Source organism: Nothoprocta perdicaria, unplaced genomic scaffold, assembly GCF_003342845.1.
Source record: "Nothoprocta perdicaria isolate Ctin4 unplaced genomic scaffold, notPer1 scaffold_237, whole genome shotgun sequence".
NCBI classification, from domain to species: Eukaryota; Metazoa; Chordata; class Aves; order Tinamiformes; family Tinamidae; genus Nothoprocta; species Nothoprocta perdicaria.
The window spans coordinates 932,368-956,053 of record NW_020455463.1 but is presented as its reverse complement, the minus strand read 5'-3'; positions in this window follow the sequence as shown (position 1 = coordinate 956,053).

The following is a 23,686-nucleotide window of genomic DNA, read 5'->3' as shown; positions in this document are numbered from 1 at the left end:
ACAATAATTGGCACAGCATTATCTACATTCAGCCAGTCTGTCTTTAGATGATCCACAAAAGCCACATTATTGACAATGAGTGGGTTGTGCAACATAAAACACATGTCTTGGGGCTCTTGGTTGTCTTTAGTAAAGGTGCTGTTGGTTGTGCAGAGCAAGATGGAAAACATAGCAATCTGGAGAAACGTTTTTTAGGATTAAATGAGGGAAGTCTGAGATTTCAGTGCATTCCTCCAGCTAATGCAGACCAAGGGTCTTCTCAGTGCCCTCTTGCATCACAGCAGGAGGGGAAGGTTAGCAAAAGGGAATAGGGATCTTCTGGTAATTCCAACAGGTGGTTGGCCACCTTGATTATTGTTTTTTTAATGACCCTTCCAACACCAATGGGCCTCTAGACTCCCATAAAAAGAAACCAGAATTGCTCATGCCACTTTCTGTGTTTAGCCTGAGTACTCAAGAGAAAATCATTATAATGGAATAAATAAAAAAGGAGAAGCATGCCATTGCAACCACAACCAGAAACATACCTTTCCAATCTCCTGAGTCCTGCCTCAGGGCCGTAAAAATGACATTGTTCAGATTTATAATTCAGCTACTCTACACAGAGACAGACTGCACAGAAATATACAACACTATCTTCTTCCATTTTCTCTAAAATTTATTTAACAGTTATTGTGAAAGAGATAGCAGCACATGTAGAAAATGACAAGCAAAACAAGCAAAGACGTTGAGTCTGCCAAAGAAACTTGAATCTGTGCATGTAGTGAACAACAGAATTGCCCTACCCAGAATTCACACTGGAAAGTCATCAAATCTGTACTAAAGTATTTTAGGCCCTTACTTTTAAAATCACTCCTACTCTTCACTCTGCCATATGCATCAATACCACAATAAGCACAAGGCTTACCCCTTGTGCTTCTGACTAACCACTAATCCAACCATTCTTGATATTTCTCAAAGAATCTTTATGCAGCATTTTGATAAGGCAGTAGCAACAATTAATCAGATGCAAACAAGAAAATAGGAGAAAACCACCTCACACACTCCAGCTATATCACAGTCACTATTCTATTTGCCAAGGCTTCATACTCTTCTTTTCAGAAACCAGAAACATAAAGGAAGTGAAGACTTTTGACCCTAGCAAAGCAGAACATCTCTTCCTCCAAAGTTATTTACAGGGAAACACCCTTATAAAGGTATGGAAAGAGTTGAACTTCATGCAGTAGGAAACAGTTGCACTGAAGAAAAAAAAAAAAAAAAATCTCCGTCCTGTGGCTGTGTGATTAATAGGGGTTAAGGAACTTCAAAAAATGGAAAATTTGTTCATTGATACATACTCATATGTACAAAATGGTAATAGAGGGCATGGGGAACTCCTTAAGGGCAGACAAGTCATGCCAGTGGAGACACAAACTGAGGAAATACTAATCAAGTAAGAGAGAGAAATGAGCAAAATTGAAAGGACCAAGAGTATCAGCTCTTTGACTGAGAATGTCTGCCCTCAGTTATACTAAATATAAATCCAGAGTCACACCAGTGACACCAATCCAAAACTGATATAAACGAGATGACAAGAAAGATTTTCTCCTGGTTCAGGGGTTGCGTGTGAGGGAGATTCGAAGATCTGGCTGCATTTTTTTTATGTCTTAGACTTCTTCTATGACCTGAGATATTATATGTTCTTTCCCTGGGCCTTGGTTCATCCTATCTATTTAAAATGGAATAGCTATGCTCCACTATCTGTCTTAGGTGTCTGCAAGCCTTGGGTCTTGAAATTCCTTCTTCCCATACAAACAAGCAACTTTAGGCACAATGAAGCTAGTTGCTTGGCAAGACTCTACGACTCTAGAGGAATCAAATGTTGTTAACTATCCTATGTTAACTATTTAATGTATTCATTTGCAAGTAAAGTTAAGAAATACTCTTTTCCTTTATACCTTTATTCTTAGAAATATGTTCTATTCCATCAACACCTTTGGACACTCATCATTTCCAGGTTATATTTGGGGGACTTGGTTTTCACTGGGCCTTGGACTTCAGAGGGCCTTGGACTTCAGTGGACACTCAGGTATGCACCTTTGAATACACCTTATACGACTATCTAAAAGCATACAAGGAATTTGTTTCAAGGAATTTTGCTTTCCTAGAAAAAACAGTCTTTTCTAGACTTTTCTAGACTGTCTAGTCTTTTCTAGACTAGAAAAACGGTCTTTTCTAGACTATTTTCCCACTCATCCCAAGAAACCTACTTTGTTTTCATCTGTCTTTTAATGATGTGGATACTGCAGCAACTTAGCACTTCTAACTTTGCGATATCATTCATAGATGAAAAAATCATTGCTTTCCCATGAAATCTGTTATTTGCTCTCACACTGGTCAAAAAATTTATATGAGGCTATTTTTGTTCAAGTGAAAGAACAATCAAGCTCTAATTCTATTGCCAGTTAGATCAGAACAGAAAAAGAAGTGGCAGAAAAGTGACAGCTGTTCCACTCTTAGGTTTCCTTGCTTTCTAAAACGCAAGGTATTGTGAGTCTTGAACCTAATGATGTCTTAGCAAGCACTCAGTGCAGCAGAAGTAGCAGACTAGTAAACCAGAGGTTAAGTGAAGGCAGCTAGAAAGCTTGCAACTCTGTTCCCTGTTAAGAAAAGAATCACTGGAATAAAAATCTGGAGAATGGCAAAAGGGTTTAATATTAGAAATGGTAAGAACAGAGATTTACTTGTACATTCAGATGGACTTAAAAAAGAATAGTCTTTTTGGGTAGTTCTGCAGTCTGAAAGCAAAGTACATGTCTAACCTGAAGAAAAACAGCAGGAAAATATGATTGAAAAGAAGGCAGAAGTCAGTCGTTATTTGCCCTTATTTAGGTTAATTTCTCAGACTTCTGTGGAAGCCAAAATATGAGCTGGCAAAGAGACATAGAAAGGCTCAGGATCCCACACTGAATATTATTTTCCATGAGAGGGTTGAAAAAAAAAGCAATTTACAAACATTAGTGGATCTTCAGTAGCGTCATCTCACCAAAGAATGTTTCTAATGCCCTCCAAGAAAAAGAGTGAACACTTTGAGGAATAGATGTCCTTCCTACTTTTGTCAGGGCAAACTCCAAAATACCACTATGAGATGATATTTACATCTCTAATACTCTGAAATCCTTCAGAGCTAAAAGGTTTGAAATAATGAACCCTCCCACAGAAGTAAGCTGATATTTTGAACAATCTCTGCCTTCAATTTGTGGGAAGAAAAATGTTTTTGTTCTTTTACTGTTTCTCCTAACATTAACAAATTGTTTGTAAGTGTTAGTAAAAGTCTTTAATAATACTTTAAAGGTCAGAGTTTTTGGGCAGAAGACTTTAGTGTGAAACACTGCTTTGTGTTGGCAGCATAATCATGAAATATGATGTTTTTTGTATCCTCAATTAGTAGCAGGAAGGATATTAGGGCTGGATTCTGCTTCAAATCAAACCAAAACCCTTGTGTCACTGAATGTAAAATCTGAGTCTTTCATTTAACTTGGTTTAGCTGATTGACAATTTCACCTTTTTAACTATTCCACAAATGTTTTTATTCCAGGACACAATCCTTTATGATTTATTTTACGCTCAGAAAAACTGTATGTCAAGACTTTCCCATACTAGGTAGAATTTTGTTATTCATACAGACCTATTAAGGAATATTAAATTATTCAAGAAGTTAAGCAATTCATTTTTCATGTACTTTCATATTCCTATTCCCTACCTGTCTGCTCATACAGCTCTGATGACACTTTAAAGTCAGACACTTCTGATGCCTGAAGCTCTTAAGGGAAGGCTTTTGGATTTAAACATGAAAATAATAAAAGATCTCTGTTTATGAAAATGCGAAGTGATGAGCTGTAGCAAAATCACAAGAACAATCCTCTGATGTCTTCAGCAAAGGTAGTGTCAAATATACACCTGACACATCTCCTGGAGAGGATTTGCTCTAGTGCCAAAGTCCAAAACGAGCTATATGCTGAGGATCAACACTTGTTTGTAAGTCCTTTTTCTAGTTAACATTTAAAAGCCAGTCTTAAAACAGGTTCTGTACATAGGAGCTGGACAGAATATGACAGTTTTGTAAATATACTCAACTTCAGTAGTGTAGAAAGTGAATATAAATAAACATGGACTAACAAACAGAACATAAATCTTCTAGACACAAATACCTATTTTGATTAGCCTATAATACAAAGTCCTAAGCCACTACATCTTGCCATGCTATTGTTTTCAATTTTAGGGATATAAAATTGACATTAATAGATAAAAGTACTATGCCAATGAATTGATATTTACAAAGTTGGTGGGTCTCGTTACAGAACCATAGGCTGTGAAAATGGGCTGAGGAATACACGATAAGGTCACCTACTCCAGTCTCCTGCTTGGGGGAAGAAACCATTCTTACTTACACATTTTCTGACAAATGATTGTCTAGTTTTCCTCCAAAACCTGCCAATGAAGGAAGTATGGACTGTTAAGCAATTTATCTTGATTCCCTGTGGAACATGGAAAAAGAGAATTTCAGCCAATAATGCCTCTTTTAAGCTTCTTAAAATGACATTTGATCAGAATCTTTTTGGCAAGGTCTTTGTGTGAACAAATAAACACAAAGATAGATGAATAATCCTCCTTTGATGATGATGGGTGAACTATATGAACCCTTAGCAACTGGATTCATCTGAATACTCATCTGATTATATGTTTATATTTTAGGCTGCAATTCATTTGTCCTGGAGTGAGCATCTCCATTTGAGATGTCCTTAATATATGGGGTCAGCAGGCTGCACCTAATTGCCTTCAGGTAGCCTGTGACCTTCTAGAGCTAATGCACGTCAGTGTTCTAGACACCCGTGTTTACACACTTGAATCCTGTTAGAAGTTGCTGAACTATGTTGACTTCAGCATCCATTGACTTCCTTCTGTCCTGTGTGATACCCACTTGCACAAAACTTGGTTCCTCCCTATCCTCACCTTTTTGTCTTCCTCTAAACATGCAGTAATAAGATTTGCAGCTTCTCATAGTCTCCAGAAAACATCCCATAGTAACATTTCCACCATTTCAAAATTCTCTTTCCCATGTATTCCATACCAGCTCCTAAACCTCTGTGAGAAATCACGCTCTTTCATTTGCATGTCATTCTGGACGGAGGGTTTTTGGGTTTTTTGAGATGTCTCCGTGGGTTTCACACCAGGGAGAGCAGTACAGTTTTTCTCCTTTAATGGTCTTAGGAATAACTAGTTCAATGTGCTCCCTTTTCACTAATTAGTTTACTAGGAGTTTACTCCTCTGACTATCACTGCTCATCATTTGGTGATCCTCACCAAATCTTTGGTTAACACAATTAGCTTTTGATCAAATAATTTAATAAATTACAAACTAGACACAAATTATGTAATATGTATATGAATGTTATTCCATATGTATGTAATATGTATTCTATTTTATTCAAGAATACATATTACATAGAATATGTAATTTCAGGGAACTATCAGTGCTGGTTCCTTTAAAACTAATATATATTATATATATATAATTCAGTGAGTGTACCATATAGAACACAGAAAAACATTTGTGGGTGTCCTGATACAGCCCAATAGCAATACCACACTCTCCTTAACTGTCCTTGGAAACAGAAAAGTTGTGTTTAATTGGATTCAGAAGGACTCTCTGGAGGAAATTCAGAGGGGATTCATCCCAGCTAATTATATTCTTTCAGCCTCTTTTGGTGAGCTTAAAAGGTCAGCTAAGCCTCATAAAGCAGATTGTCCTGAGTGCTGTTCCCTCTATCAGTTCCAGCTTGAATTCCTCGTTCTTGAACATGTTTTGGCAGAACTACACAAATACACAGTATAGTGACATAGCAAGATGATTTCTCTGTCCCTAAAAGTTCATATTCTACATGGATGAAGTTGTTGACCTTTAGAAAAACATGAAGATTGCTATCTCTATTTAACAGATGAGAAGGAGAGATAAGAGAAAGATGAAGTGTCTTTTCAGAGCCATAGGAGAATCAGTAATTGAGTGAGAAGGTGAAAGAAGACCTGTGGAAGCTTTGGAATAGATGATAATTACATCTCCCTTCTCCATATAGTCAGGTTTCACTTATGGTGTAGACATCTTTACTGAGAGCACTATAGATTTATAACATGCAGCTGAATGTAGGTAACCTGAGGATTTTTGTCTGAATAGATCCTACTGAAAAAAAAAAAAAAAAAAAAAAAAAGAGGTTTAACAGAAAGTTTTGGTTATAGTCATCATCATATCCATTGCCTCTCTCATATCTCTGCACCAGTTCTAATCTGTGCTGCTGCATATGCAGATAAGAGTCAGCAGAACCTTTGGTTTTGAAGGATTATTTGAGAGATTAATTCTTTATTTGAAAATTCTGGAAAGTAGTCCCTTTGTGTGTCATTAAGCTGTAGGTTAAAGCAGATGAAAAAAAAAAACACAAAATGCAAAGTTAGATTATCTGTTAGTGACAGCCTAGATAAAATGCAATAATGGTTTGATGGGGAATGGACTGCTATAAAACTGAATCTGAATGAAGAACGACTGTGGAAAATGACAGATACTCTTGGGAAAGTAGGTCTTGGAGTTTCACTTCTCTACATAGGAAATGACCATGTAAACTCTAAAGTTCATGGATCCTGTAAATGTGGACAATGATATTTCCAAAGGAAAAATACATTTATTGATTTCATATGCTTCCCAGTCATCTTTACTGCTGGACTGGTACATTTTTCTGTTGCTCAGCATAGAGTTAGGAGTGTTTTCTATTGAGTTTCTTCAGAAGATCACAGAAATTGAGGTTTGTCTGAAATTTCCCTTCTAGTCACTATCCAGCTTACACCAATTTATCCTGTAAGATGTTAAAAGGGGGAAAAAGAGTAAGTCCTATAAAATGGTACATCAGTAAGACACTAATGCAAATATTGAAGAGTAAAACCAACCAACAAAATGAACAGCGTTAATATTTATCACTCACTAGTTTCAATCAGAGGAAATATCCCTTCTGAACAGTGACCTTACTGTATATCCATGACCTTTTCATAGGTGCTACTGGATAATCTAGACAGCTTTCAATTGCTAGTTCATTTCATTGGTAATTATGCAGTATGTATGATTTCTAGGAATAGTCATTGTGGATAAGTCTTGTTTGTTTTGGCTCTGTTTCTATGGGGATAAACAGAAGTAGAGTGATTAATTTCCATTCTGTTGCCATGGTTATTAATAATAATGAGGTGATTATTACTGCGCTGTAAACCTTACAGCAATTCCAACGCTGCTATAAAAGAGAGAGAGGGAGAAAAGGAGAGAGAAGAATAACAATGAAAGAGCTGGACCATATCCTCAGCCCAGGCAAATCAGCACTCATGCATTGACTTCACTGAGAGGCAATGAAACAGAAGATGTGTTCCTGGAGAGCCTGGACGTGTGGAGTTAAACAGAGCAATATTAATAAAACAAGTGATAGATGAGAACCTCTTGCTGACTTCAGCGGAGGCATGTAGGTTTGCACTGATTGAGATGAGCTCAGGACCTGGCATGATGGTCCCACCTGGTTTATGTGGCCAGTGGAAAAATGCCTCCAAGAGCAAGGAAGGGGAATGTAGACTCTGGACCAGCTCTTTCTCCTCACGACATACCACATCAACACGAAGCAAGGGGGACCTCAAGCAACAGATGCACGGATGGGGCTCAGCATCTGCAGGATCAGGCACTATCTTATTAGTTCCTTTTAAATAAGGTGTGGGAGGGGGCAAGGAGGAATAAAAGCAAGAAAACAAAATAGAAATAGGCCTTCCTCCTGCGTGACTAATATGCAACTCCCACATTCCTTGTACCTGGTCAGCTGGCTCTATCTTGTTCCACTAAGTGATTTGTATTCCTTCTGGAGACATTGCCATGGTGTTGGAACAATAAGTAACACTCATTTAATCAGATTGTCCCCATGAGTGAGATTAAATTTTTCAAGGATTCGGCACTCCTAGCTGGGATGTTTTGCAGACTGCCTTCTTGCTGAGCCCCGTTGTAGGTGTAGAAAGCTCACAATTGGCAAATCACAGCCACTGGACAGGCTTGTTGTTGTTATTTTATGGCTAGCTGGGATTCAACATCAGCCCGTTCTTGCAAGTCTTGGAATGACAGAAACAGGATGAGAAAGTGACTGTTCACATTCTTTCTCTCAAAAGCCACAACCTGTGCTTTGAGGTTGTTAATTTTCCGTGCTTCCTTTTCCAAACCAATTATTTTGCATATTTCTTTCTTTATTCCCATTTACCTCATTTCTGTTTGCAAGTGCAGAAATCACTATTCCCATACTATCCTTCACCTCTCATGTGTCAAGGATGTCAGCCTTGGCCAAAACAAAAACCAGAGCCCAGCTGCTTCTTCCCAGCTCTGCTTCCCCGCTGAGACTCCACCAAAGCAAAGAGGACAGCAGGTCAGATGATAATGCTGGCTATCAAAAACTCACACAGAGCCAAGTCAAAAATAAATATATATATAAATACATAATAGATAAAAAGTGTGTGCAGAGGCTGAGGAGCAAAACAGTAGAGTCAGGTGTGTTCCCTTTCAAACAGACTTCTGAACATTTATCTATGGTGGCCCATTGCCAGCTGAAAAGAGCACCATTTTCTCCTGAAAACATATGACAGACTGGATAAGAATCACTTTTCACTGGAGAGAGACCTCATTATGAGAGTCCTTTGCATTTTTCTGCACTGTTGCTTATATTTTGAAGAACTTTTTTTTTTTTTTATTTAGTCTTTCTCTTCCCTCACAACTTTTTAAAATATCTACATTTTTGCTCCTTTTTGTGCTATAGAAGCACCTGAAAGTTCCAGGTGCCACCAGATGCACAAGCCCATCGTGGTAAGTGCTGGAGAGATTAATGTATTTCACACTTCAATAATGTCAATGCCTGCTGATGGAAGGTTATGTGTACTGAGGAAACCACAGTGAGAGAGGGTGAAGAATTGAACCTCACTGCCCTGAACACAATGGTGGTTCTCTAACCATAAGTTTGATGTCAACAGCAAAGGCTCTTAAAGATGGGTGGTCACTGGAGGTGTCTCTCCTCCAAGCATATCCTTGTGTTAGGGGAGAGATAGGGACTGAAACTAGGGCTTCTTGGTGGCCCTGATGCCTACAGCAGGAGCTTGGATTAACATCCTTGTCTTTCCCTCTTCTCTGGACACCCTTGGCTATATTCTGTGGAGTGAGGATGGAGCATGCAAAACAGCAGAGGCAGGGACCATCTTGGTCTGGTATTAAACCACCAGGGTTTAGTCTTACTACCTACCAGTGTTGCGCTCAATGACCCTGAAGATATGTTTTTGGACTCTCCCACATTTACACATTCCTCTTGTTTTTACCATGAAATTATGCCATGACTCATGTCCAAGCACAAATCTGAACCACTATGTAAGGTGGAGGCTTGGAATCCTATAAAAAAGCACAGATTTGCCTGTACCATACCCTTCATTGCTCATCAAAACAGAGACAATGTCAGAGATCCCTCAAAAGATAAGAGATAAATTGAAAATTCATCTGTGAGATATGGTAACAAGCAGGAAAATGGGGGGTAGACCATATGCCTGAGTCCTCCTCTGCCTTTCACAGACCCCAAAGGTGTGTTTGTCTCTCTATGATGGGGATTCAGTGCTTGTCATGATGGGCTCATAACTTAAATAAATAAATAAATAAATAAATAAATGAGAGACTAACAGATTTAGAGAAGGACAATAAAAGAGATGCATTTTTTAATCCACAAGGGAACACTCTGCTGGGAAACCTTCATGTGATTTAGAAAGAGTCATGAAGCTCCTGCCTTCTTGCAGGTTCATACTGCTGTTCAATGCTTACCTATCTACAAGCAGGCAAACACATGCACATGCTGCCTCTTGCAATAACAGCCCTGCTCTAATTGAGAGTGAATGGAAAGAGAAGAAATTTGCAGCTTATTTCTTTTGAAAAAAAAAAAAAAAAATCCAAACGAGACTTCCATAGCAGTGTTTTCTAAATGGTGCGGCACAGTCCTTGCTGCTTCTTGGGATGGGGGAGGGCAGAGGATGGAGAGAAAGAGAAAAGGGGGGTAGGACGAGTTCGTGGTTAGATGGGAGCTCCCACCCATTTCCTTTCCTTGCCCTTCCCAGGCATGTCAGAGCTGGGAGCCAAGACAAATCCAAGTCTCGGGAGCTTGCAGACAGACAGCACCACTTACCGAGAGCTGCAATTGCAGAGCAGAGGGAGAGAGGGATGAGGGATGGAAAAGAGTAAAAAATTAAGAAGGGGGCAGTGCCCTCTGCTGCCAAAGCACAGCCCGTGGTGCCGAGCTCTTGGAGGAGCAGGAAGCAGAAGGGGCCTCCGGGAGGCGGGGAATAAATAGCCAGGGCACATGGTGAGGGGAGGAAAGCATGCTGTGGTTCATCCCAGGTCAGCACAGTTCATCCCAGGCTTCTCCCTCTGCTCTTTTTAGGAGTGAGCAACAGAAGGACAGTTCTGCCTCCTGCACTCATGCAGACATCAGCTTGGCTTCCTTTGGTCCTCAGAGGAGAATGGAAAGAGCTGCTGTTTCAAGGAAAACTGTCAGGTCCTGCGGTCTGTAGGTCTGGGGCTCACTGTTATTGCTGTGATGTAGACCAGCAAGGTCCCAGCAGCGCAACCAAAGAAGGACAGGTTTACATCTTCACTGTACAGGGACTATGAGATGAAAGTCAAGATTCACGTTATCTAAGTTTAGACCTCTGAGGACTCCTCGTCAAGCTCCTCTCCTGGAAAGAGGGAGATGGGATCCACCACTCAGCTCAGCCCTGTTGACCACTGGAGGACTTTGTCCTTCTATATCCTACCCCCTGTCCCCTGTATCCTATTTCCAATGTCCCTTACAGGGTTTGCTACCCCAGGGAAATAGGAGGTATCAACCCTTCAAATTGAGAAATACCATTTGTTTTTCTTTCTTTTTCTTTTCTTTTTTTTTTCTGAAATTTCCTCTAACCCTGCCATCCATCCTCCTCTCTTTCATTCCATGGCTTCTTCCTTTATAGTCTGAACCCACTTTCTGGTGCTGGAATATGCCTGTGGGCTCTCCCCTTTGTGACCTCAAGATGTACGTAATTCCATAGAGAGAAAAGGGACAGTTTGCATCATTGGGGTAACATAAAGTAGTTTGAGCACCTGCTCACTACCGTGTAACGTTAGCCATAGTTTTCCAAACCAAGGGAAATTCCATCAGGTTGAGCAAGGCTGTCTGGCCTCACACCTACTGTCTTAAATATCACTATATTTTCCTACGGGCAGATGGCACAAGGGGGTCTTCTTGCTATAGTCACGGTCTCTGAGCTGATATTAGTCTCTTCTGATTATACAATAAAATCTGAAGTCTAACATCTCCAGACCTTCTTCTCTATGTCAGTTTTCCTATAAATGTAGAATTGAGATCCTTATGGTCTAGAAAAATGGGAGATGAGGTCAGAGGAATGGATGAGTGCTAATAAAAGTCAGAGTGGCAGAATGAAGTAGGAACCAGGATACCTGATCCAAGGGCAATTCTGAAATTTCAGATAACACTTGATCTGTTCTGAAATGAGGCGGAAACAAAGGCACAAAGTTTCAGAATACTGAATATTCATCGTTGTCAGCACAATGGAAAGCTAATAAGCAACCCTTAGAGCTAAAAGCAATATACCCATAGCTTCTGTTCACTCCTAGTAGTCCATATACTCTGATAGGTTTCACAGAGATGGAAAGGTCATAGAAAGCATATAACCTTTACCAATATTTCACACTTCTTACTCATGGACATGAGTGTGCTGGCTGAATAGGCCATAAGGCAGAATTCTCAAGCATTTATTCCCCCATTGCATGATACCTCAACTTCAGCACATGTGTGAAGAAAGAGACTTCAAAACCAGATTGCAGTAGGAGACCATGCCTTCCCACAGGGCTCCTTTAAGCATAGGACCTGGTAGATGCTGTGAAAAAACAATATATTCTGTTAATCTGTGACTTGATGTATCAGTACAAATGTGGGAGGTATAACTCTCTGCAAGCTAGTTCCAGCAGCTAAAGTCAGGTGCTGCTACATATGAGAATCAATCTTTGATGCTACAGAACACAACAATAATCTAAGTAAAGCACAGCACTGGAGTTTGTTATTACCTGGACTTCCCAAAGATGTTGAGAAGATAAGAGAAATGGGGTGTGCAACAGGAGGTGATGGAGAAACAATGTAATGGAGCTGTCTAACATGATGGCAAACAGCACAGCTTTTGTTCAGAATTTGGAAACAGATTAATATTATTCCTAGAACTAGTAAAGGCTCTTCATGACCCTGGGGCAAATCTATAACTTCAGTCAAGGTAGGAAGTGTCTCTTGAAGAATAAGATTTGATGGAGTGAAATGCCTTATTTCAAATCTGTTTATCTCCCTCCAAAACATAAACCTACCTTGGGACTAGCTAAGGACATGAAGCCACGTTACAGTTCTCTTCACTGGCCTGAGGGAACAGAATGAGCCTCTTTTCTGTTTTCCAGGCTCTGACATTAAATCCCAGACCACAGCTTGAATCACCAGACAGAAAGCACTGTCACAGCCATATTTTCTTTTCCACAGCAGGCATATGTTGGACAAACCTTGTTTAGTAGCTGTCATGGCTGGTAAACTAGGGCATATTGCCTGGCTTTTCCCAAGGCCTCTTTTTCAGGACATCTGCTTGTCACAGCAGGTTGTTCTGAAAAGGTCCTGCACATAGTTGGGATGATGCTGCCATGTCTCTTCCTGGTCCAGAACCATCTCCAGCACAGAGTTAAAGGGATGGAATTTATGGTCTTATTCTTAACTCCTAGAGAACAATGGCTACTTGACCACTAAGGACATGCCTGAATCCCCTGAAGGCATTGCTGGGTCTTTTTCTATGGCCATTAATACATTAGCCATGCAAGACCACTGCACAGCCCATTTTAGCATTCTTCTCCTAGTGATAAAAATCAATTTAACATCTAATTTTTGAAGTCTCACTGCATGGATGCCATACCCAGTAAAGTTGACTTCTGTGTCTAAAGTATGTTAAAAGACATAAAAAGTTAGTATTTCTCTGATTCCATTTCAATTCATACCTAAAACAGCCCATCCATCAGTTCAAATTTCTTTTCTATTCCCTCGCTCCTCTTTTCTTTGCTTAGCATGTACAAGGGAGAAATAGTAGACACTGTTTGTTTGTTTTTCACTCAGAGGAAAAAGTTCTAGTGGAAGAAAAGGCTTGAATGGTTCACAGAGCGATGACCATTGGATAACTTGTTTGGAAATTCCAGCAAACGGTCCTGGCAAAATGGAGTTTCGGAAAATAACAAGGAAGGGCACAGGATGCAACGTCATGATACATCTCACTATAAAACAACCTTGAAAGGCTGGAAAAGGTTTGGCATATCTCTCCTGTTGAAAAGACAATAGCAGTGAGAGCTTGGCATGATCTTCTCTGAAAAAACATGGAAACTAGACATAAGAGCGCAAGTTCTGGCAGCACCATGTTTTTCTTCACCCGCCAAGAGCTCGTGGTACTTGGAACACACCACAGCAAAATATAAAATATATATATATATTCAAAGGAGAAGAAAGTGGCATGACTTTTTCCTTGTTTCAAAAAGGAGCGAAGAACAGCTTACTACAGCTTCTCCTGGAACTGAAGCAACGGAAAGCACTTAATGTTTTCTTACTATCACTGCACAAATATCCATAAATTGCCTTTGTAGGTGGCAGGCACCCGTTTTGTTCGATCCTGTGCAGACAGATTTAAAAAAAGAAAAAGAGATGAGTGTCTGCAGTGAAAGCACAAAGAGCAGGCTTGTTAAGCCATAACCTTTGATGTGGGAGGGCCACAATGCACTGGATGGTGCAAACACATCTGTAACATCAAGGTGGACACCAGAGGGAAGGTCAAAGTGCTCAACTTGGCCTGAGGAGAGGCCTGGGATGGTAACAGAAGCTCCAACAATCTCCTCCACAGCTCATGACTTCCGACCATGAGGAAAAGGTTGGGAATGTGCTTTACACTGAGTATGGCAGAATGGGGAGGATCACTAGGATCCTTGTGAGCTACAATTTTGTTATTATTGAACGAGGTGCTGGAACCATATTTGCTAGTATTGATAGAAAAAAAAAATAATACAATGCATCCTTTTCCTCTGGAGTAGAGTTTAGGATTCACATCATTCCCAAGGTATGCCTGCTAATAAAACAGAAGTGTGGACCTAGTTCTGGGTGTCAGCACATATTGCTATATGCTGCTGACTTGAGGGGAAAATCAGTTTAGGGGATTTTTTTTTTTTTGCCCTCAGAGGTCTCAGATGCTGACTTTCTTTCAAAGGGAGCAAGGCACTTTCCTACCTGAGTGGAACTGGTCCTCAGCATCCTCCGAGCACCTGACCTCACTCACTTGCCCAGCTGATATTAACATAGATTGTATCTCAAGCTCCACCGGACCCCTTCCCCCTGGTAAATGCTGGAGTATCATCTTTTATCATCATCCTTTCTGTGCTTCGTTTGGTCACTCAAGTTACAACTGACCACAGCCTGTCCCTCAGGAGATTCAAGATGCAGCTGGAAACCCTAGTCGTGGTTTCTCCACCCATTTGGGATAGGAAGGAGTCACACCAGTTGTTTTTGGCTGCTTGGCGTGCCACTTGGCTGTGGCCATGTTTCCGTGGCTTGTTCTCACCCGCCTGTCTTTGCTCTGACACCTTTTTCTTGCCGCTTACCAGCCCACCTGACTTTGTTTTTGCCTTGTGGGCTCCTTGCCCTGTTTGTGCACGCAGTGCAGGCATTTCGGCTTCCCACTTTCTTGTCTTGCGCGTGGGACTGAATCATTTCTTGGCTTCTCTGGTTTCTCATTTTGGCTTTCCTTGACTCTCATGTTTGGCTGCTGCCTCTGAATAGTCAGGCCCAGTTGCACGAGTCCCTCCAGCCCCACTCACCTTCAGGACTGGTCAGATAGGACAGAGTCTGAGGCAGAGTTTTCATCTATTTTTCCCCTGCATACAAGATGAGACAATTGTGGGAGACGAAGAATTTTAGATAAACTTTCTTCACATAGGTGATTATAAGATACCACTAAGTCATCATGTGGCTGTGGTCCCTTGTAGCCAAAACACAAGAAATGCAAGCCTTATCCAAACAATGACACATAGAAGAGGAGACAGAAAGAGACAGAAATATTTTTGCTACAGTAACCTCAGAATCAGGTCAGGTCCTCCTCAAAATCAGTGGATTTTTTTTATTATTGTTATTAACTTACAGACCACTGTGTTACTACTAAATACTGCAGTTGAAATAGTTTGATGAAAGGGATTATGGACCTTTTTATGTCATGAGTCTGGTGAAGGGGATTATTGACCTTTTCAAGTCATAAGTCTGAGGCTTGCAAAAGGGTTTACACCTCTTCTCTCATAATTTGGACTATATCCTGCACCATTGCAACACAGAGATATGGTCATTCTCTTGTTCCTTTGTCTGTAATTTCACAAGCAGCTGCATCTAGCACATGGGTCACAGAGCAGACTGTATGCTATACTGAAACAGAGAACACATTGGGTGATAGGACTAGGGCTTAGAGGGTCATCGTTACAACTTTAGCATTTTTCACTCTTTATGAACTGCTCAAGCCTTGGTAGGAGTCACTCTGCTTAAGATTCAGTCTGATAATTCCAAATCGACCATAAAAGTTGGATAGCTTTATTTCTTTTCTCAGTTTAGTCCATCTTTATAATTCCATATATTTCTTATAATAACACTAGTAGAAAAACCCTTATTGAAGTCATACACATTTATACGTATGTAGTATTTTGAACTTCTCTAAGTCATAGAGGGAAGTTGGAATGCCTTGACATCATATATTCTTGAGATATTCTTTAGCTATTCCATTATGTTCCTCACATTTTTTTTCCCATTAATTTATATATATATATATATGTGTATAAGCACACATACACACGGCTAGTATATATATTACTATATATGTCAATATATATCTCCTATAATGAGAAGGAAATAAGGAAATAATCCATTTTCTCAGACTCTTCATTAAATGTTTGGAAAATTTGACCTTTTCTATCTCTGCCAAGTCCCAGACTGAAATCTCCCAGAACACAGCTCCTCCTTTTAATTTAGGTGAGCATTGAGACATAGACTTGTCCTTTCCACAGTCCTGCATGCCACAGAGTTGTGCTTCCAGGACTGAATATTAAGATCTATTTATTTTAGTTTGGCATTGAGAATCCAAAATGATATTTAATACTGCCTCTAAATTCCCTCTTTTCCATGGTGTGGGAGAAATTAAAGGAAAGAACCTCCTTTCTTCCCCTCTCCAAGAAAGTACTTTTCTGTTCCTGCTGCAGGATCTGGGTTATCTTGAGCACTTTGATTTTGTTGATATGAAACTCCTTGTAGAAAAGCTTGAGCTAAATGTTTAATGAGAAAAATGCTAATTACCTAGCAGCACGACCTGGACTACAAAATGTATTAATGGCTCAATTTCTCGTCTGAGTTTCTTGTCTGACAAAAGGGAATATCTCTTAGTGAAGTAGAAAATGCGGAGTGAGTTATCCCCTTTCTCCCTATTTGTTTTAGCTTAGTTCTATATGTATTTTTTTATTGAAAAACTTTCCCTAAATTCTCCACAAAATAACAATCCTGTTAATAGAGACAGCTGCAAGAGATAGTTTTCATTGCTGTCTTTAGTAATTAATAAAACTCTTAATGTCAACTGGCTTTGTTCCCCTGCTGAAGAAGAATCTATAAAATACCCAAAAGACCTCTTAAAAAAAGGGTAGACAGATATTTGGTGTTAATCGGCAACTGTCACCTTGCCAAGAATTGCTGTCTGCTTTACTCAGCTATTCATGATTTAAACAGTGCAACAATTTTGATGATGTGCGCTCCTTGAGCCTGCAGAGATCCTGATCATTATAACACTGGAAATGGCCTATGGTGAGGCAGTACCTGATATCTCAGGGCAGTACTTTATTAAAATGCCTATTTGTCTGTCAACTCCTACACTAACTGTTTTTCACAAGATGCATGTGGACACACAAGCTCAGGAGAGCACTAGTTCTGTATCTCTCTCCAGTGCACAGTGCAGTCTGTAGTTACTTAACCAAGGCTTGACATTCTCCTACTTCATTTTTATCTTCCAGCACTGTCCTGTTCCCTTGGAGAAGAAAGAGTTAAACACAGAGCATGTGATAGTGAAGTAGCTAGAGATAAGCACAGTAACATCATTGACCCCTTTGGAGCTGGTCATGATTAATCAGTTCAGCTGATGTCCAAAGTTAGCTGGAAGAAATCAAGACCAAAGGCTACATGGGTGAAGAAGTGGCAGGACCAGAAATAAATCTTTCCTGAAGTTTAGCCCTTTATCAGTAGCCTTTTCTTGTTACATAAGTAATCTTGTCACTTTTCCCAGTCTGTCACCAGGGCAATATTCTTTAAAAGAAATCATTGCTACCATTAAAGGAAAACATGCATTTGCAGTATATTGCATTCTTGACTTTGTATTTTCTGAAAACAGTAGGAGAATGGGACACCCAGGTAATGCAGACTGGAGACACAGTAGTCATAGACACTTTATGTTGGATGTAGGATAGAAATCAACCACCCTTATTAGTAGTTAAATTGACAAAGTGCTACCAAGGTAACGGCCCTCTTCACAATATTGTTGTCTTGACTAAACAACTTACCCTAAGCTCAGTTGAAATAATATGTTTTTTCACCTGCAGGAGTGAAATATTCAAGACGACATTCCAAGACGGATCTGGTTAAGGTCATAAAAATTTTGTGGTAACCTATATATTATTTTTATGCATATGCTTAACACGATGTATTTTATGAATGTGCGAAAGTGCAATAAATCACCTAAAACATAGTGTAAAACACTTCAGGCTCTTACCAAGATATCAGATGCTCACATATATTCCATACATCTACATAGTCATGCAGATGCACAAGCATAGAGACCTACCACCTCCTGAGTACACTTGACAGATGGGAGAGGACTGCCTGTTTGTCTTCTGTGTGGGAGGTCATGAGAGTAGTCATCGTGTCTGTGATGGATTAGCAGTCAAAATGAAGATAGATAATGTGGAGGAGCGGCATTTCTCCAGCTCTGAGTGTATGTCTCAAGAGGTGGAGCAAAGGACAGTGTTACACAGGAATTATATTGCAGGAAAAGTCTGGTGTAGCAGCAAGAAAAAGACAAATACGCTGAAGTTCATGCTTCTGCAGAAGATTGCTCAGTGAAGGCCAACATAAAACTGAAATCTTCAGCTGACTCTGCTTGGGGATAGAATACAGAACAAATGGCTTCTTGATTGACCCCAGTGGCTATGACTTTATGATTCTGAGACTTAATCAACATTATTCAGCATGTGCTGGCTCCAGCTGTTCAGGTATGCACTTCAAGTGTAGGGCGTGCTCCATAGGTCAAGAAGTTTAAGCCAGCTTGGAAAAGCATCCAAAAAGCCACACAAGTTTATGGGACTGTAAATGTTTGACAGTGAAGGTGCTCTAGAAGTTTTCAGAGCCTAGGCATTGTTCATTCTTTGCAGGTAATAGGAAATATTCCAAAAATTGTTCTGAAAGGTATTTCTCTCTTTTATTCATGGTATCAGACTAAAAAGAGAAAATGATCCTTTATGTTCTTATCATTTATGAATATGTAAGAGAGAGACTTTTTATAGAAGACTCAGTAAATGTTCTGCAGATATGATACTTGTGAGGGTCAGTGGACACCAACTGCAGGTAAACCAAAACATTAATGTAATATATGTGGCCAGTTGATAGTGAAACAGAAAATTCCTTCCTAGTTTCAGCATATCTCTTTAATGACTCTATTGCATGCTGAAATAACAGTCTTTCTTATGTCATTGAAGAAAATCCATGTCAATTTATTGTTAAATCTCAGAAATTCAGGTCAACAGCAAAATTACTGTCTAGTTCCTTTATTTATTTGGATGAAAAGATGACCACTGTGTTCAGCAGAGCATCAGCAAAATGCTATCCATTGTTTCCCAACAAGAAACGTTTTACAAGATAGTTTGTCATGATTACTGAAGTGATTTAATATTAAATAAATTTGAACTGCAAGAATAAGAGATGTGCCTCAAATACAGGATAAGATTGCAAAAACGTTCTAGGCCTTCTTGCAAATGAATCTCTTACATGGTCTTGTAGGTCTTGTAGTTCTTGTTTCAATGTGGGCTTTTTTTATTATTTAGAGGAAGGTTAGACATGTAGACTCCATTCTCACTCCCAACATGGAAGCATCTCATAATTCCACTTCTTTCTGTCAATATCCAGGTACCTGTCTATATTAAAATTTTATTCTTATTCTCTGCACTCCACTGTCGTTCCAGGCTTAGTTCCTGTCTTCACTCTACTGATTGTCCTTACAGATCTCCTGCTTCATATAATGCACATCATCCTCCCTGCAATGTTGCCCTGGTCACTTGAGAAATGAAGTGACACCTGGTCTCATATCGCAACCCTACCGACTACTCATGGATCTCCCCATACTGACCTGCCTGTCTTTAATCTTATCTCTTCATCTCATATTAGGAAATCATCCAATGACGATGTGATTTCCAAAGTCCCCGATTTGCCTCCTTCCCCAAAGGGCCGGCATCTCCAGGCAACTCCACCCACGAGGCTGCAGACATCAGGTGTTTCTGAAACAGCAGGTCAACTCCAAGGGAAGCATCAGATGGGTGATGAGCTCACAGGAGAGCTGGAAATGTTTTTGTAAATTTTTCACCCTGCCAGTGTATTCCTCCAAAGTCAACACATTTCCACAGAACACTTCACTTTCACCCTATCAGTGTTTTCCAGTGGAAAGAAATGCTCCATGGGGAAACTCATGACCAGGTCTCCTCATTCTTACGAAGGGCCAGTTCAGTCACTAGTAAAATTAATTTGAGTTCTTTGAAAGTGGGACTTCCACAGGGACCAGATTATTATATAGATATATATGTATATTTTAAGAGGAAACTCCCATTGACTTTGGCTAACCTCAGATTCCAGCCCTCAGAGAGGGCAGTGTCAGTCAGAAAGTTCTCATTTACATGGTTTCCCATGTGCTAGAAAGATAGCCTGGGAGAAAAGGGTGGATAATTAAGGAGAGGATGGTACTTCTGGCTGTAGGGTAGAAGTGAGAGGAAAATAAGAAGCAGAATGAGAACTAAAGTGTTAGCTACTTGCAAGAGTATAGCAAGTATACACTACTCCCTTGCTTTGAGTGAAATCAGTGCTATGCAAAACAATCTAGAGGATAAGCACTGTGCTCTTGCTTTAGTTGTGATCAGTGCCTAAGCCTGTACCCTAGGATACCGCGTCCCTACAGCATGTTCTCTCATGGACCAATTTAGCAAGAGTCTCAAGTTTTCAGTTCCTGCAAAACAAAAAATCTCATAGATTCCCAAACCCACAAGGGCCAGCACTGGGTATGGAGCCGGGAGCAGTGTGTAATATAAGAGAGTGTTTGTTGGTAGCCTGGGATAAGCCCAGCTCTTAGCCCAGCCTGTCAGCTCAGAAAGCCACTTCTTTAAGCACAATAAGAAAGAGTGATTCATGGTCTATTGATGTTATCACCAAACCGGTGCGGGGAACAGCCATGCCAATTTGGAGTCCCTCTCTCTCTGCCAGCAAAAGCTTCATCTACAAGCTTTCAAAGCTGAGGAGAAGAAAAAATAAAAAAGAAGAAGAAATACAGTATGAGGCGCCGGTGCCAGAGGCTGACGCTGGGGCTGGGCTCAGGAAGCTGGTGGTAGGCGGCATGTGTGCACAGACAATGATGCAAGGAGACCGCGTCTGGGCTCCAGAGCCGCGATACGGGCAGGACATTGTGCTGATGAAAAAAGGGAGAAAACCCCGTTCTGCCCCTATTCCTTGTTTTTCTTCTCCTGCCACTCAGACCTACTTCTCAGCATGGCAGTCCTAAATTTTGATGGGAAAAAAACTCTTGGCAGGCACTGGTGGGAAATTATTGACCTTCGTGAGTTGTTAACAGCTCCCAGTGTATTTACAGGCTACCCATAATAGTGTGGGGCTTGGCATGAAGGTTTTGTCTCCTGATGAGAGAGGAGGACGCACCGTAGCAAGTTCTGTGTAACTCCTTTGACTGACTGTTAAGCTGCATTGCCTTTAAAATACAACCTCTGGAGTTGCTTTCAGGATCAGGCTAGCTGGCTCCAGACTTTTGCCTTCCTGAATCCTGCCTCAGAGGCCCATGAGCATTGACTTTCTATTGGGAAAACAAAACAAAACAATAATGGTGATGATGATAATAATAATAATAAAGTTAGTTTGGAAATTCTGCGTTCTTTCAAATATTTTTAATTCTTTAAAATCTTCCTTATCTTCATTTACATCACGAGCACTTCTGGAGCAAGATCCATTGACATAAAAATATAAAAGTTGGAACTCATCTTGGCTAAGTTGAGTAATACCATTAGTGTTTTTAGTGTAGTCTAGTGTAGTCTACTCATCTAGCACACTGTCTAGTCAGTAAAGAGAATTGTGCCTCCAGAGAAATATTCATTCCAAGTCTGTGAGAATAAAGTGGGACCTCTAAAAGTGTCTATTTAGCTCCGTTGACTTAAGAGGGAAGTTAACCGATTGACTTAGCCTTGGGCAAATGTTTATCCTAAAATGGATACCTGCATTTGGCCAGATGAATTGCTCTCATTTACTTTAATCATTAGGGGCTCAATTATTTTGCTTGCACATAGGCTTCTAGTGATAATTTGGTTTTCCTATGGATTCCCACCTGGCAGCCAGCTGGTACATCAGAATTGCCTTGACGTAGGTCCTGTGGTGCATTTGACAGTCCCATCTAGGTGTTTTGGACACTGGTGACACTCACATGGTCTCAAGTGACACTGTAAGTGTACAGACTCCTAGTTCACATGCACACACTTGCCTGCAGCCATGTATATTTAAACTGCTTAATCCATTAACAGGTCACTGTTGGCTGAGAAAAAATCAGAAAGTGATCTGTAAAAATATGGAAAAAATCACTAAAAATACTAACCATTTCCTTGCACCCAGGCAAGCAAAGAAGTCAGAGAAGTTAAAGATACAAGTGACCATTCAAAATCAAATCTTATTTTGATTGATTTGTGAATGAGAAATGTTATTGTAGCATGGGATGAAACAGTCTGGAGGGTTGTGTTTAAAAAATATTAGAGGGTCCGTGAATGGAAAATGGAGTGGAAAAAAATTAACAGACATCGCTTTGCAGAGAGATTTTCTGTTTTGTCATGATTTTGCTATGTTCTGTGTGCAAGATTCAAAACGTAATGCAGGACCTTGAGCAACTGCTCAGCTCTAGGGGAAGAAATGCAGATGTTTAATCTGATATCTCCACTGTACCAGCTGATCTACTCTTATCCAGGCCTTACTAAGTGCTGACAGAAGTGAAGGACCATGGGCAATGGGAAAAAATAAACTGTACCACAGGTTACTCATTGCTTTTAGGAAGAGTCTTTTGAGGAAGAGAGCAGCAGGAAGTGAGATGATCATTTCAGAAAATGTTTCATGATCTAGAACCAGATTTAACTTAGCTACCCTCACATGAAGCTGTAGAAGCAGTTGGTTCAATAGACCAATAGAAATAAAGGATTAAATGAATATGAAAGAGTCTATCCTTAAAATATAAAAATGAGTGTCAAAAAGGGGGGTTGATAGCTCAGTTAAACTGACTTGCAGGCTTGAAGTCTCAATTATTATAGTGAGATTAAATTTTGATTTACTTCAAAACTGGTAAGTATAAGGCTTCTCTGCTTCTTACCTGCTTCTGACTTAGATTCCTTTTTATTCTGTGCAGACAAAATCTGGAAAAAGACATTTCTCATGGTTGCCTGACATATCTGTCAAAAGCACTAAGATCCCCACACTGCTACTGTCTTCAAGTGAGCTGTGAAGAATTAGATTCATGATGTTTCCAGTAGGTGTTTAAAAATCAAAGTGCTCTGAATTTAAGAATGACTTGGAAAAATCTAGCAACCTACTTGACCAAAACCACTCCTTAGATCTGCATTTGGAGAAATCAAGACATGGAATCTATGACTTTAAATTTCAATTATTTAAACCCCCATGGCTTCAATTTCCAGTATTTTGTTTCTGCTTATATCGTTTTCTTCTCAGTTAAAATGTCACAGAGTGTTTGGGATAGGAAAAGTTTTTTGACTTGGTGCTACAGCATATGTCTTTAAGGATATATTTTAGGTCACACAGGCCTCCAGACAACCTTAAAGCTGTAATAACCTTTCATCACTTTTCTCTATTTCCATTTAAGGGTATGACTATGTAGGATATTGCCGGTACACAAAAACTCTCCCTACTTACTCTATGAGCCAGACAGAAGTGAACTGGTTCTGATCTGAAAATCATGTAACTATAATTATTTTGGTTCAGAACTTGAAATATTTTGGCTTGCTGAGCTATAACATTCATAGGCTCATATATTACTTCTTGAAGAATTACATCCGAAAATAGAAGAAAGGGAGAAAGGGAAAGAAGGAAAAAGGGAGGAAAAGAAGAGGAAACAAGGAAGGTAGGGAGGAAGAGAGGAAAGGAGGGAGGAAGGGAGGGAGGAAAGGAGGAAGGGAAGA